Source organism: Canis aureus, chromosome 8 (genome assembly GCF_053574225.1).
Source record: "Canis aureus isolate CA01 chromosome 8, VMU_Caureus_v.1.0, whole genome shotgun sequence".
NCBI lineage: Eukaryota > Metazoa > Chordata > Mammalia > Carnivora > Canidae > Canis > Canis aureus.
Genome location: NC_135618.1, coordinates 67067130 through 67084280, shown reverse-complemented (window position 1 = coordinate 67084280; position 17151 = coordinate 67067130).

Genomic DNA, 17151 nt, shown 5'->3' with positions numbered 1-17151 from the left:
TGCAGGACGCTAATATGTTTCTGAGCACCTTTAAATGGGGTTTTAATCTCACCACTGACCCCATTTCCCAGGCCAGTGTGAGCCAGGAGAGCCCCACCGTACTACCCTAAGGAGAGGACCATCCCTGGGCATGTGCACCTGACCCCAGGGACAGTGGCAGGGGGCGGGGGCGCATCTCTGCCGAGACTGGGAGCCTCTTTTGAAAACAGCCCCAAATGCCAGGCACCACAAATTATTCCGTGAATTTTACAGGAACCATAAATATTACATAGCACATTTCCTCAGTTCTGCAAGCCCAGGAAGCAGGTGCTCCATGCACTCCAACACTGTAATTAGAGGACTCGGCCAGAGACCAGCTTGAATGATAAAAATACTGCCACTCGCCGTCTCCAGACCGGTCATTAGAAGAGACCACAGCAAGAAGAGTCCAGTTGCAGAGAACGTCCGGAGTTGACTTGCGGGTTATCTCATAAGAGCTCTAGATTTTATTTCAGTTTCCGTATTATCTGAGGCTGATAACGGCTCCACCAAATCCAAATTAAATACATATTTTAGAGATTTTAATCTAAGCAATACCAGCAAATGTGCCACTTTGGGGATGAATTATTTATTTGTTTGAGGCTAAGAGGAGATGTGCACAAGCAAACCAGGGTCCTAGAATAGCGGCAAATAAATGAGAGCGGCAGCCTGTGGCCGGCTTAATGCGCTGACAGCCCCTCACCGCCCTTAAGTGTCACCAAAAATGAACGAGATGGGTCCCGCCCGGGAAATGCATAAAGATTTACTTGTTTCAGGCTTTGCTTTTCCCCTTGTTCTTGAAAGCATTTGTCTCTGAAAAGCTTATTGAAATTTTTTGGTTTCAAGTCCCCATCTGGAAAACAAAGAAAGGTCTAGGGGGAATATTGAATCAATCTGCCTTCTCATTCTGGGATTTTTTTTTTTTTTTTTTTTGTCCATGTTGTTTGCAGACTTGTGTTTGGGTTTTTGCAAAAGTACAAGTTTCAGGGATGGGGGTGCATTTGGGGACCACGTGGAGCATGTGTCTCCACCCCAAACCCCTCAAAGGTGAGTGAAGGGAGCAAGGCAGCATCCAGATGGGTCCTGTTAATTCACTGTTAATAAATGCCTCTGCCCAAAGAAAACACGAGGCTGGGATCTGTTCCATTCAACGAAAGTCTCTGCCCAGTGGAATGTTCTCTATCTGCGCTGCCCAGTACGATGGCCAGCGGTCTCTTGCGGTTACTGAGCACTTGAAATGTGCTACTGTGACCAAGGAGCTGAACGTTTCGCTTAAAATTTTCATTTGTTTTCCATTCATTTAAATTTTAAAGTAGTTGCTTGACACAGTTCTTGGAAAACTCTCAAGGATGTTTGGAACAACTTGGACATTTGAATCTGCTTTTTCAACTGCAAACTTGCAGTAGGAAGTCTAAATACAGATCGGGTATTTCTGATGAAAATTTAGGGGTCTAAGTTAAGATATGCAGTAAGTGTAAAACATTTCATTAATAAATCTTATATTGATCATATGTTGGAATGATAAACATTTGGGGTATTTTAGATTAAATAAAATTTAGTATTCAAATGTATCTCCTCTGTTGCATTTGCTGTTTTAATGTAGCTCCTGGAGAATTTAGGTCACAGGTGGGGCTCACCCAAGGGTTCTGGTGGCAGTGTTGATGGCTTGGGCTCAGCTGGGCACTTGGTACGGAGGTGATAAGGTCTCAGTTCTCGGAGTTCAAGGTTGGGTTGGGGGAGCCACAGACAAGCGAGTAACAAGCATCAAAATAGCAGGAAGACAGGAAGAGACCGTCCCTGTGCACAGAGTCTTTCAGGACCACATGTCTATAACCTGCATCACTGTCAATGGCAGACCTATGGGGGGTGTCAGATGCTGTAGCTCCCCAAATCAAGAGCAGAAAAGTCAATAACTGGTGGGGGGGCAGGAGAGGGCCAGGGGGGTGGTGTCCTGACACAATGCAATTACCACCAAGGCTTCAGTGACCTCAGCTTTAGGATAAAAGTCAGGCACTGCATCTGACAGCAAGAGCCCCATTTGGAGTCTCAGCTGTTCTAGAAAACCTGGACATCATCTGTGAGGTAGCCTGCCCCACCTCTCAATTTCTGTCCTGACCCAGCACTGCCCACGGCTGTCCCCACATCACTACCGTAGGTTAACATGGCCTGTGTAGCACTAGGGGGTCCCATTCTTATTCAGTGGGAGGACCCCTTTGTAATGTCAGAGAAATCCACCCAGCAGAGGATGGCGGTGGTGCTCTGAGTGCATGCGATGGAGACACCAGTAGAGGACAAACAGTGATGTGAATTAAATCAGGCGCATTTGAAAAAACAATTTGAAAGTTATTTATCACAGCATCTCCATACATTTGAAAACCAATCCACTGTGGGGAGACTGTATTTGTGCCAGCTGCAGAGTGCGGGTGGAGGGCAGACTGGAGAAGCCCTGGTGGGAACTCTCGGCAGCATGCTGGGTTGCAGGAGAGGGGAGGAAGGGTCTGGAATGCCCTTGGGATACCTGGGCCTTGAGTGCTGACACCAGCTTGGATCCAGGAGGCATTTTTCCACTCAGGACAGAGGAGGTGAGTTTCCCGGGAGGTGTGAGACCCATAGAAGAAGTAGGTCCCTGGGACTGGATGAGCTATGTCCAGACATCATCCCCTGTGTAGGGGCCATACCCAGGCTCCCTTCAGAGCAGTGATGCTCCAAGGGGAGGCAAAATCACACGGTAGAGCCTTTGACATTCCCTGTATCTTGGGTTGGGACTTCTAGAAGGCGACTCAGAGACAAGAAATTGAGGACAAGTGATTTATTTGGGAGGGGCAAATATAGAGGGGGAGAGTATGGAGATTTGGGAATTAATCCCGTGGGGAGACCCCAAGACCCAGCATAAGCCCCACCTCACAGAGCCTCACCTCTGATGGATCAAAGCTCAGTGCTATCTGATGGGGTTTTTAGGTGCTAGTTAGTTGTCTACTGCCACATTAAAAATTCATCCCAACACTTACCTTACAATGAGAGCACTAACGATCTTGCTTTCTGTGGTTCAGGAACATGGGAGCAATGCAGCAGGGCAGTTCGGGCTTAAGATCTCAGGAGCTTGCAGGTGAGCAAGTCTCCCCTCGGGCCGGAGGATTTGCTCCTAAAATGGTTCAGGGCTTGTGAGTTGATTTCCTGCCACTTGGCCCGCCTGTGGTTTCACTTCAGTGTTACTCGGTGCTGGGACTCAAAGGGAACAGGTAGGTGTCTTTCCGCAGGAATCCAGGAAGGCTTCTCAGAGGACAGAGCTGTGGAGAGGGATTTTCCAAGGCAAGAAGGCAGAAGAACGTGATTCATGACACTGGTTGACTTCAGGGACCGTGCCAGGTGCTGCAGCTGAGGGGAACAGTGGCGTGGGAGGGGCGGGGAGTTGGTGGGAGACACCACGTGGCCTTCCCGACAAGGTGGCTGGGAGGTCATTGTCAGGATGGCGATGCTTGTTTGTTGCTCCTCTGTGTAGGGCTCAGTTCTGAGGCTTTATGTGTATGATTTCATTTACCTTTTATGCAAACTCTAAAATAGGCAATATGACAACCAATCCCAATGTACAGAAGGGGAAACTGAGGCACAAGATGGTACATGACTTATGTAAAAGGTCTAGTAGCTGTAAGTGGTGGAGCTGCATTCGACAGCCAGCCGCCCAACCCCTGGGCCCAGTCAATGCACCAAATGCCTCCCAGGAAGGTGGGATGCTTGGTCTCAAGGTCACTGCTGAGCTCAAGGGAGTAGGATCCAGGAGGGGTAAGTTGTGACAGAAACAAGAAGAAACCTGGAGTTTCCACAAGAGAGTGGGTCTAGATGGAAGGAGCATAAGACATGGAGACCCAAGACCTGGTTTTGAATCCCGGCGCTGACCCATCTTGTGGACTTTGGCAACTCCATTAGCCTCTGGGCCTCTGTTACGCCATCTGCCAAATGGGTTTCTTTCATTTGCTCCATAATGTTTACTGAGCCCCGCTCTGTGTGGCGTTCCTTTCTAGGTACTGAGGTCATGGCACCTGCCCCCAAGGGAAGGGAGAAGGACAGCAAACAAGTAAGCAGCTAAGAAGGAGACATTTCAAGGTAAATGCTGGTAAGGAAGAAAACAGGAGGAGATGGAGTGACCACTCTCGTTGGGACACTGTGACATCTGTGCCAAAAGCTGAAGCCTGAGAAAAGGCCTGGTGAAGATCTGGGTAGAACCTGTTCCCTGGCTGAGGGCAAAGCAAATGCAAAGGCCCTGAGGCAGGAATGACATTGGAGGTTAATGAGAAGATCAAATAAATGAATCAAATCTGGGGGTGGGTGGGGGCTGCCAGGGGGAGCCCCCTAGCCCAGTGGGATGGGCTAATGGACAGCTACTCCCCATCCCAGCTTATCCCACAGGCCCCAGAAGGGGGACACATGTCAGGCAACAGCCTCTGACTTCTTTCCCAAATCCATCCAACCCCAGGTGGTGAAGCTGATTCCCCAGGAGAACCAGCAGCTTGGTGTCTGGATTTGTCATTAGGACACGAGTACTCCTAATTTAATTTTTCCTTTGTGTCTCTCTGAGTGACTAACTCCACGAGTCATCTCTAAGAAGAATGTGCTGGAGGTGAAAACCAGCAGATTTTAAATGAAAATCAAGAGCTGATTACAGACACTTGGCAGCCTCCAACGCTGGGCAGTGACCTTGTCTGGCCCCGGGCTGAGCACACAGATGGTGTGTAATGTACGCTCAATATGCATGGATGACCTCACCAGTGACGATGTCCTGTCTAGCTCCTCCCAGGCCTTCCGAAGCTGTAAAGGAGCACTGGACAAGGTGGGCCAGCCAGGAGGTGCCAGGACGGAGGCCACTCATCACAATGCGTCAGGCCAGGCGTCCAGCCAACCCAAGAGTGGCTGCATGCGTCTCCTGGAGCGGTGCCTGGCATCTCCCACCCCAACCTGGATTTCTGGAGCACCTCGCATGTCCCAGATACCACGATACCCCCTCGGCCTTTGTGGGCTGTGGCTGCTGCCTCTACATGACCCCAGGGACACATCCACATCACTTCCTCGGGGCCCGGGGTTGCCCGGGCTCCTAGGAGACAAGCCCCAACCGGAGTGGTCTTAGGTGGCCCAACAGTGGGTCCCGTCCACTCTCCCACTCTTGAACCCTGGCGGGGGCTCTCTGGACCAGACGAGCAAAGGCCAGAGCTCTCCTAGGTGGGGGTTCTGCTGGCCTGCTCCTCTCACTCCTCGGTTCTCATCCTCACGGGACCTCAGGGGCCCGGGCAGCCCGAGCTGCAGCCTGCAGCTCCAAAGGGCAATCAGCTCAACTGCTACTTCCTGCTCAGAAATATTCCCACTGGCAGGACCATCCACCCCCAGCTTTCTTTCATCTTTCATCTGTTTGTTCAGAGCAAAAAAATGCATCACAGTCAGTGGGGGTGGGGCTGGGGGGGGTCCCAGCTCTACAGGGGGGATTGGGTGGGCCGGGCACCAGCTGTGTTACTCCAGATCTGTCACTCTGCCCATCTTGTAGTCCGCTTCCGAGTCCCACGGGGGCCTGGCAGGCTCGGAGCCATGGCCCTGGGAGCCTGCTGGCCACACTCGCCCTCCGTTTCCTCCCTGCTCTGTTCCCCTACAGGCTGTGCAGGAAAGCAGGTTAGTGGTTCCCCCCTCACCCCTCAGGCCTCTTCAAATAGATCTCTGAGCTACCTCTACAGGGATTTTTGGAATATATTTCTGTGTAATTTGGGATAGTTCAGTAATTTTCCAGAAATATATTAACTGGGCCTGCTGCTTGCCTTTTACATAAATATTGTTTTCCCATTATAATAATTATAATAATATTTACCATGTATTAAACACTTACTGTATTCCAGGCATGGCAACGCTGGGAGGGAGGTACTGTTAGTGTCCTCATTTTCCAAATGAATAAACAAAAGTTCAAATAAATACTTTGTGCAAGGTCATTCTAAGTGATGTTGCTGGATCTGCCTGTCTCTGGCAGCCAGAAGGGAACGGATGCCCAAAGCCATTCACAGCCTGCTTTCCCTCCTCTAAAGAGAGTGGAAAGCTAAAATACTCATCTTGTCAGACTTCCTTGCAGCTGGAAGTGGCCAAGTGACCAGGTTTTGGCCATCAACATGTAAGCAAAAAGGAACCAGGCAGAAGCCCTTGGGGCAAATTCATCCATTGGCATTTTGCCCTTTCTTCTGTCTAGAGTTCAGGTATGATACCTAGAGGCACAGCAGCCACCTTGTAGCCATGAGGTCGAATCCCCATGCCAAGGACGGCAGAGTAGGAGGGTAGAAATAATCTGGGTTTCTGGTGACATCAGTGGATTGCCTTCCCCAGGATCACTTGTTTCATGAAGCAAAAATATTTCTTACTTATTTCATATACCATTTATTGGGTTTGTAGTTTCTTATGAGCAAACAAAAATAATTGACATCCGGTCTCCAAAGCCCATGGTGTCACACACTTTTGAGGCTGCCCATCAAGGGGGCTTTGGGCTGGGTCCTGGAAAACAGCATCAGAGTGAACTTCAATTTGTCAAAAGCCAGGGATTCTGACCCACAAAACACCACCAGAGTGTCCAGAGAATTTTAGGGGCAGATATTTCCATTTCCTCAGTGGGTCAACCATGTCATTACTGGGGTCAAAGATTTTGAGGTCTCGGGGGATCCCTGGGTGGCTCAGCGGTTTAATGCCTGCCTTTGATCCTGGAGTCCCGGGATCGAGTCCCGCGTCGGGCTCCCGGCATGGAGCCTGCTTCTCCCTCTGCCTGTGTCTCTGCCTCTCTCTGTCTCTCTATCATGAATAAATAAATAAATAAATCTTTAAAAAAAAAAAAGATTCTGAGGTCTCTGCAGAGAAGCTGATCCCCACAGGTGAGAGCTGGGAGTCTCGTGCCCATCTCCGTTTGCACCCTGGCGGGCTGCCACCATCACTGACCCTCTCCCACTCTGGCGAGACTGCGGTCATACCACGTTCTCTCCCATACCCTGGCCCAGCATGCTGGTTCTGGTCCATTCCTGAGGGCCATCCCAGGTGCACAAAAGGCAGTGGCTGTGTGGGTGCTAATGCACAGGATGCAAACAGACTTTGCCAAGCACTGCCCGGGGAAGCTGTTCTGGGCATCCAAAGCCAACAGGCAGACATCCAGCTCAGGGCAGAGATGGGCCCCCGTGCTGAAGGAGACGGAGCGGGAAAGATGCTCTGTCTGCACCAGGAGGTCGGGGAAGGCAGAAGACAAGGCAAGAGCCTATGGGTAATTTGCTCCCTCGATACAGAAACAGGCAGTGGCCCACCTGGGTGTGCAGCAGCATCGCTGTGCACAGTGCCAGGTATCAGAAGCAGTGGGGCAAAAAGCCCCTGCAATGGGGGTCACATGACAAGGTAACACTTCATGAGCCAACACGGACGATGCTGCTGCATACTCTGCTCGCAGTGACCCCAGGTGAGCACCATGACACAGGAAGAAAGAGCATCATCGATTATCCATCAGAAGGGGAGGAAATAGGTGAGCCCTCCACCAGGCTCCCCAGCAATGGAAGTGCCCGTTACGTACAGATGCCAGCACTGGCTCTAGACCCCATGACGCCAGGTATTACCCATTGGCCTCCATTTCACAAACAAGGACATGGAGGCTCTGAGATGCCAAAGTCCCAATCAAAGTCACACAGCCATTTAAGTGGCTGAAGCAGGCTTTCTAACACAGGTGTGCAGGACCCCAAACTTAACCTCCTTCTAGCAGACGACTCATGGAGGTCCAGCAGGTGTTGGCTGGCATCTGGCTAGACAGCTAGGAGGGGAATCCCTACCTCAGTGACCCAGGAGGCTGGGATCCCAGGCCCAGAGGGAATGACTGTGGCTTCTAAAATGATCTGGGACAAGGATGTAAGCCAGAGCCCGAGACCCCAGTGTGGTCTCTGGGGCCCTAAGCCAAGCTCAGGCCCGGGAAGCAGAAAGAAACTCAGAATATGGGGCACCTGGGTGGCTCAGTGGTTGAGCGTTTGCCTTTGGCTCAGGTCATGATCCCAGGGTCCTGGGATCGAGTCCTACATCAGGCTCCCTACAGGGACTCTGCTTTTCCCTCTGCCTATGTCTCTACCTTTCTCCGTGTCTCTCATGATTAAATAAATAAAATCTTTTAAAAAAAGAAAAGAAATGAAACTCAGAATATGGGATTGAGCAGAGCCAATACAGGCCCCTTGGACCTTCCTTGCAGAGGACAAATGACTCCTGTGGAGGGTCACCCCCTTCCCCCCTTCCCTGACACTCCACCCACAGACTGTCAGCCAAAGGCAGGCAGCACTTCCCTTGGTAACTTGCATTAAAATATTGTCTGCATATGGTGGGGAAATTAATGTCCCTTTTTCTTTTTTGTGTTTTAATGGCTTAATATACAACAAAAGGAGAATTTTTCTCCTGGGAGGTTCCAACAGATGTTGCTATTTTCATCTAAGCTGTGCCTCCCTTTCCAGCTGCCTATCCCAAATAAGGCGTATTATCCAAGTAATCTGGAAGCAGGGTAGCGGCACTCCTGCATCAGAACAAAATCAGGACATGGTCGATCCCCACACTGGGGACTGTTGGATCCAATCTGGGCTCTTTGTGATGGGGTGGGATTCAAATTTCTGTCAGGTGTTGATGTTTTTTTCCCAAATGGGAATGATGATAGGATCAACAGGGATGCCAGTTCATAACCACCCTCTCGGGGATTCTTGGTTTTGCTGAAGAAAGCCGCAAATAGGGACACGTGGGTGGCTCAGTGGTTGAGCATCTGCCTTTGGCCCAGGGTATGATCTCGGGGTCCTGGGATCAAGTCCCACATCCGGCTTCCGGTATGGAGCCTGCTTCTCCCTCTGCCTATGTCTCTGCCTCTCTCTGTGTGTCTCTCATGAATAAATAAATAAAATCTTTTTTTTAAAAAAAAGCTCCAAACAGCTTTCCTGGCTCCTGCCCATTCCCACCTGCAGCCTCTGCCCGGGGGCTCATCTCTGTCCAGATGCCAGTGTTGTAACTTCGGAGTTCTTCCCATGCTGTATTCGCAGGTATTTGCCACAGAGAGGAAACCTCACTGGAGAGTGGCTGAGAGCAGGGGGCTCTGAAACGAGCTGCCCTAGATTTCCAGTCCTGCTCTGTGTTCCTGACGTTTTGACCTCTGGAGCCTGCTGACCCCGGAGAGACCACCCTAGTCCCAGGGCTAGCCAAATCCTGGAGACCTTGCAAGTGTGTCTTTTATATGCTGACCAGCCAATCCAGAGCTCATACCTTCAACCCCCTCCTCTATCAGGCTCTCACCCTTTGGGCCTCTACCCCCCTCTGCCCTAATTGCCAGACAACTAGAGACAGTCCCTACACTTCGGAACCCTCTGCAGTTATCCAAACTAGCCAGTCCTAAGCCTGCCTCCCCCTAGAAATCACAGTAAAGTCTCTTGCCCATATTTTCCCCTGACTCCCTCTGCCTCCTGACATGCTGGTATTTCCCTGGGTAACCAGCATGGTGTGGTGTGCCCCTGCCTCTTGGGAAGTATGAGTACCAAGCTATCTCTTCAATGGCAATTTGTCCTTATCTGCTGGCCTCACCACACCTGAACAGTAAGGTTTTTTTTTTTTTTTAAGATTTTATTTATTTATTCATGAGAGACACAGAGAGAGAGGCAGAGACATAGGCAGAGGGAGAAGCAGGCTCCCTGTGGGGAGCTAGATGTGGGACTCAATCTCAGGACGCTGGGATCACAACCTGAGCCAAACGCAGACACTCAGTCAGTGAGCCACCCAGGATCCTCCTGAAGGAAATTTTTATTTTATTTTATTTTATTTTATTTTATTTTATTTTATTTTATTTTATTTTATTTATTTATTTATTTATTTTTAAAGATTTTATTTATTTATTCATGAGAGACAGAGAGAGAGAGAGAGAGGCAGAGACACAGGCAGAGACACAGGCAGAGGGAGAAGCAGGCTCCCTGTGAGGAGCCCGATGTGGGACTCCATCCCAGGTCTCCAGGATCATGCCCTGGGCTGAAGGCGGTGCTGAGTCACCCGGGCTGCCCATGGAAAATTTTAAAACACATCTTCAACCATCTGCATTTTAAAACACTTCCTTAACCATTTGGACCTTAATCTCCTCATCTTTAAAATGGGGGAGAAAGGTCGTATTTGCCTCCTGGGATTGCAATTGAGATCAAAGGAGTTAATAACTCTAATTGCTGAACACACGGTCCAGCACATAGTAAAGTGTTCATTCAAGGTTCGTATGATGATTGCAATGAACGGCACGATCGCTGTGGGATTTCTGTAGAGAGAATGTGATTCTGGGGTCAGAACTCCAACACTCCCTCGCAGGGTGACTGGGTTACTCAGTCTTTTGGGGACTCGGTTTTCTTACAAAGTAGAGATTGAAACTATCAATTGCATGATATTACTGAGATAAATCACTCAAAGTGTGCTGAATGCTGGCACCTAGACCGACTCCTAAAAGAGAGTGCTATTTTGGGAACAGGATATATTTTTGACCAATGTGAAAGAATAGGTTTTAAGTCCAAGATATTGATTGAGAGCTTATTTTGATCTCAGCCTACAAGAATACTTGGTCTTTCTTTCGTCACTGAGTCTGACTTTTGCCACCTGGGGTTCCCTGAGGTGTGTGGTAACTCATCCTTCACAGCACCTGGTGGTTATAAAAAGCTCTCACCTTCTAGAAGGGTGACTCAGGGTGCCAACTCTAGAAGCCCTGGCAGCCTAGGTTCAAGTCCCACCTCCACCATACTTAATGGTGCCACCTGACAAAAGTGACTTTATCTCAATGTGCCTTGGTTTGTTCATCTGTCAAATGGGCTCTGGTGAAAACAAGCCAGTCCATCCATGCAAAGTGTTCGGCATGGTGTTGGCCTGTTGCAGGCTCCTATAAATGGGAGTCCCTCTGTTCTTCTGGCCCTCTTGCTGTTCCTCAGAAACCTAGCATCTGAGAAATGCAGGGACCCAAGCAGATGCTCTGCCTCATGCCCTGTACTCTAAACTGGAGGATCTGGGGGTGTTTAGCCTCAAAGAGGAAAGGTGCAAACATAGACAAACAACTATTGAGCACCTACTGTGTGCTGAGCACTGTCCTGGATGCTAGCAATTCTGCAGAGAGAGATATGAACCCAGTTTCTGCTGTCACGGAGATGACCTGCTAGCTGGGGAGATAGACATTAAAGAAACAAGCAAAGCTTATAAAACCTTCACATAAGGGCAAGAGCTATGGAGAAGAGAAGAGGGATTTGGAATGGTGAGATCAGGGAGGAGGATGGCTGGTGAGCCAAGGCTGGGGCCCTGGGTGGCCTGGATGAGGGGTTTGCATTCTATTCTAAGCTGTTCTGGGAGCGCTGCAGGATCACGCTGGCCTTCTCTTCCCAGGCCTCCAGCCAGGGGGGAGGCCACAAAGCCCCAGGAGAGCAGGAGAAGCCCCTCAGAGCTGTTTTAATTGAAAGATCGCTTCTTCCCTGTGTTCTCTGTAGGCAGTGGGGCCTTTGAATTAAACATGAATGGTGATTTATTTATCAAGTCTTTGAAAAAGTCTCTCTCTATGATCCGGTGCACTTCCCCCAGTTAACCCTTCCTGGCCTCTGACCAGGGCGGCTGAAAGCATCACATGCCGAGTCCCTCTGTGGGACGCCTGTGCTGGTGGCTGGGAGCAGGGATCGTGCAGACTCACCTCCTGGAGAGGAGGTGGGGTGAGGCTGCGGAGGGCTGGGGCCCACTGGCTATTCTCTGTTTGCTCGCTCATCCACTCTCCACCCCTCCTTAGGCATCCGGAGCCTGACTCTGAAGACCATGCCTCTCCTTCCTAGCAGTTGGATTTTCGGTCACAATTCTTCACTCCCCAGCAGCAGAAATGTACCTCCATACACTTGCCATGGCTTGGTAGCATGCACAGCGATCTTCTCCACTCACTGACTTGCCAATGGGAAGCTAATGGACATGAGGAACACAGGCTTGGATGTGCTGGCACAGTTGGACCTGCCTCCTTGTGTGTCTGCACAGCCATGATAAGGACCCATCCTGGGCAGCTGGGGCCCCTCCAGCCTGGGCCACAGAATGAAATATAAGATACGTGGAGCAGAGCTTTCCCAGTTGATCTGAATATCCATGGACATGAGAACACATGATTGTTGTTTGAAGCCACTGAATACCAGGGTCGTTTGTTACCAGCCTGCTAATGGCAGTAGCTGACCCTACACTCAGTACACTCCATCGGAAGGCCTCAGCAGATCGGAGAGCTGGAGGAAGGATGTCAGGATATGACTGCCCCATCCCCTGTGGTCCTGCTCCCTCTCTGCCTTGCTGTGGTTCTAGACGCTATTGTTCCTGCTGGGCATCCCCAAACACTCCCAGGACTCTGCTAACACCTTTCCCTGGCCTTGTCCATCAGGCCTGGAGGTGGTAATGACTTTCCACTCTTAGGAGTCTCTGGGTGTATCATCATTTTTGTTGGTTCTTCAGTCTTGCCTCTAACTCTGTAAACTAGACCCTTCATTCAAAAGCTTCTTTTAAAAATCCCTGATGAGTACACCCATGTTCATCGCAGCATCATTCATAATAGCCAAAATGTGGATGCGACTCAGGTGTCCTTAGACAGATGAACGGATAAACAAATTGTGGTGTATATATATGGTGGAATATTACGCAGTCTTACCAAGGAAGAAAATTCTGACACCAGCTACAACGTGGATGAACCTTGAAGACGTTATGTTAAGTGAAATAAGCCGGTCACAAAAATGCAAATACTGTATGGTTCGCCTTCTACGAGGGCCCTAGAGTCATCAAATTCAGATAGAAAGTAGAATGGGAGTTGCCAGGGGCTGGAGGAGGGGGAAGAGGAATTGGCATTGAATGGGACCAAAATTTCACTTTGGGAGGATGACTCAGGGTTCACCTGCACCTATGGGCAGCCTCTGGACACACTGGCGACTTCCCCTCTGGTGCCTGGGAGGGAGCTCAGCCTATGGGCAGGGAAGCCCAGGCAGTCCAGGGACTTGACACTTCTGGAATTAGCATCGGCCTTGGAAGAATGGGACAAGGTGTATAAATAGCCTGAGGAAATCATCTCTTGGTGGGACAACCATGAGTCCCAGTTCCCATGGAACTGGTTCCCAAGGAACCTGCTTATTAACGCATCCTTCTCTGATTCCCTGTCTCCTCTGCTTTGCTCTCCTGGTTCCTTAATCCCTGCTTCCTGGAGCGCTTCCTCTGTCACCCCCACCCTCACCAGGGTTCTTCTTCCAAGGCCGCTTCTGGGGAATGGAAACTAAAGACACGTACAGATAAGAGAACCCAGGAGGGTGACCAAGGAGCTTTCACTTCTGGGTGACCATTTGGCACCATGGTCCAGACAGTACTCTCTGCAGGGAGAAGGGGGTGGGAGTGAATTCCTGCGAATCCAGAGCAGGTGAGCTCTGGGGGACAATTGAGCCTGCTTCCTAACCCTGGGGTCTGACATGAGAGCAAAGCAAATGATGGATTTGCCTGGTGCTGGCACCCACCAAGACAATGGATCACTCACCCCTCTGAATGGGGGTGGGTTGGGCCTGCCAGGGAATGTGGTGGGGGGCATAGCAGCCCTGCAGCTCTGGAAGGTGGTGATTCTGCAAGCCCTTGTTCCCATGCTGACTACCTCTCCTGGCCTGGAATATCAGCCGCATGAGGACAGGAACCTGGTCTGCCTGGCTCGCTGCCTGGAAGGGTGGCTATCGTGGCGGGAGCCCAAGAAACATGGATGGGAGAGCAGATGCTGTTCCGCCGATGGCAGCCCTCTGCTCCTCTTGTGTGCATGCAGCTCAAGAGAAAAAAGAGAATGGGGGTTGGTGGGAGGTCCTGACTGAAGTCGCCTTGCCCTGCGTGGGATGCCCAGCCTCTCTGGCAGGGCCTCCCGCCCTGTTACCCGCTGGCATCTCTGTGCTCCTCCTCCACTACAGAACACCTCCCACCGGGCCTGCATTGATTCAGGAGGGCCAGATGGCTCCAAGAAGCAGCAAGGCACGGCTGGACAGTTTGATTAACTTGCCTAATGAACTCTGAATTCACTCCAATTTTTTTTTCCATGACAACTGTATTTTCTCCCTAAAATTGTTATCGATTCCTCATATTTGGGGACGTAAGTGTAATAGGAAAGAGGGTTCTGCACATGACAGACAAGGAACCAAACTGTGGGAGTGGAGAGAGGTGTCAAGGTGGGTGAGGGGGTGACTCTGTTTCTCTAGTCAAGAGGTGGTTGGAGGGCCTTCTCATAAGGCCTGGCCATAAACCCTAGGTGAGGGGAGACATGCTTTAGCAAATCAAAGTTTGCAAGACTTAGCAAATAAAAACACAAAATGTTCCATTAATGCTGAATTTCAGATAAACAACAACAAAATAACTTTGAGTATAAGTATATCCCAAATATTGCATGGGATATACTTCTGCTACAAAATTGTTTGTGATCTATCTGAAATTCTAATTTTACTAGGCGCCCTGTATTTAACTGTCAATCCTAGTGTGGTGTGTTGTGTCCCCAGATGCCAAAAGCCGGAATGCAGCCCATAGGCCTGCCACTCCCAAAGCTGGTCCAGGAGAAGTTCTCTTTTACAGCAAGACCCACTGACAGCCTTCCTGCCATTCCTTCTTTCTATCTACTCCATCCTGTGGGGTAAGGGATCGGGATCTTTCTCCATGGTGAATTCCACAGATCACATCCCCACCTAGGGTGTCATTGAGGGGAGTAGAAGCTATTTACTAAAAGAGCCTACTTTGTGCCAGGCCATCCAGGCCCTCTGGGTGTGAATTAGGCATGCATGCCTCCATGATGCTGTTGCTCCCGTTTGTTAGGTAAGGAAACTAGGCTCTGGGTAGGGAAGGGGCTTGCTAAAAAAGTGGCAGAGCAGGACTCAACCCTGGCCCCTTGGACACAGAGGTCACATCTCAAGGCTCCCCATGGAGAGTCACTCGATGTCTCAGCTATGGTAGGTCAGGGAAGGAGGGGAACAGAGGGGACAAGGCAGAGTGGGGCAAGGTGCCAACCTTCTGGATGTCCCCTGGGGGATGAGTTGGGGACAGAGGGACTCTGGGTATCCATCTGTATTAGTTCCCTGGGGCAAAGCACCACAAAACTGGGTGGCTTCCAACAACAGAAATTTATCCTTTCCCAATTCTGGAGGCCAGAAGTCCAAAATCAAGGTACCCTCAGAGCCACACTCCCTTTGCAGGCTCCAGGAGAGAGCCCTTCCTCCCCTCTGCCAACTTATGGTGGCTCCCGGAAGTGCTCAGCATTCCCTGGCTCATAGTTGCAGCCCTGCGACCTCTGCTTCCGTGGCCACATCACCTCTTCCTTTGTCTGTGTCCTTTCCTCTTCCTATAAGGACACGGGTTACTGAATGTGGGGCCCACCCAAATCTAGGATGACTTCATCTTAACTTAATACACCTGCAAAGACCCTACAGCCAAGGTCACATCCTGAGGGTGCATGTGGACACAAATTTGGTGGGGGGGACAACATTCAACCTAGCATACCTGCCTCCCTCCCTCCTGAGGTGTGTTGGATGCTACTCTGTGCATTTCCCTCCTGTCTCCAGCTGTTCCCACTCGGTTCCTCCACCCTCCTGGCCTCTAACCCGGGGTGTTCAGGACCCAGTGTCCCCTCTACCACCTAGGTGGTCTGTGGTTTCGTTTCAACCTCTGTGTCTCAGCTCCCACGTTCCTATCCCCAACCTGACTCTTGACCTCTGGACTCAGATGCACACCCCCACCAGGTGCCTAGAAACACCTCCACAGTTCCAGTGCCCACACCGGCTGTGCCACATCCCTAACCCACTGCCCCTGTTCTCTGTGTCGACACATAGCATCACCAGGCCCCAGCTCTGGCCCAAACCCGTGTCATCCTCATGGCCCATCCTCATGCAGCCACCGCCAACCTGCAGGGAAACCCCAGTGGCTCGACCTTCCGAGTCAGTCTGGAAGCTAAGCCCTACTCATCAACTCCACTGCCACCACCCTGGACTTGGCCACCACCATTTCTGTCCAAAATTGTTTGACAGGCTCCCAATTCTCCTTGCCTTCTCCCTGGGGCCCTAGAGCCTGTCCCTGCAGCAGCCGGAGTGCTTCTGTTACAACCTAAGCTGGACAGTGTTGTTGTCTGGATACTCCAGTGGCTTTTTATGATACTAGAATGAAATCCAAAGTCCTTGCCAGAGTGACGAGGCCCCAGAAGCTGCAGCCCCAGAGACCGTGTCTCACCACTCTCATCCTGCCACATGGGTCCTGCCTACCCTGTGTTACTTTGAGAATGTCTCCTTTCAGGGTCAATGCACCTGCTTTCCTTCTGCCCATATATCCTGAAGCTTCTGCTTCTCTGGAGAACCCTGACGAATACAGTTACCACATTTATTTTACTGTATATATTACTGATAGATGATCGATCAATAGATAGATACCCTATAGATTCTGTATATATATTGCTATGTCTATTTACTAGAATACACCCCCATGATAGCAGGAATTTCTCTTTATTTCATTTCCTCTACATCCTCAGCATCTAACCAGTGCCTGGCACCTTGTACATGTCCCAAGTGTTAGCCGAAGTCATCACCATCTTATTCAGCTTGGGCTGCCACAACAAACTACCATTAACTGGGTGGTTTGCACAGCAGACATTTCTTTCTCATGGCTCTGGAGACAAGAAGTCCAACATACAGGTGCCAGTCAAGTAGGTTTTGTTCTGAGGCCTCTTTTCTTGCTGTGCAGACACCTGCTTTCTTCTATCTCATCTGGCAGAGAGAGAGAGAGAGAGAGCACTGGTGTCTCTTCCTCCTCTTATAAGACACCAACCTTATCAGATGAGGGCCCCTTCCTTAAGACCTCATTGAACCTTAATTACCTCCTAAAGTCTCTATCTGCAAATATGGCCACACTGTGGGTTAGGGTCTGAACACATGAACTTGGTGGAGGACACAATTGGGTCATACTGATTGTTGTCATACTAGAAAGCTTCTATGACATCAACAGTAATCTTCTGGGAGCCAGATCTGGACTCCACTTGCCTACTCTCTGGCTTCCAGACATGCCATCTGCTTTGGGAAAACTTTGCTCATCTGAGACTTCCCTCACCTATACTAGTTT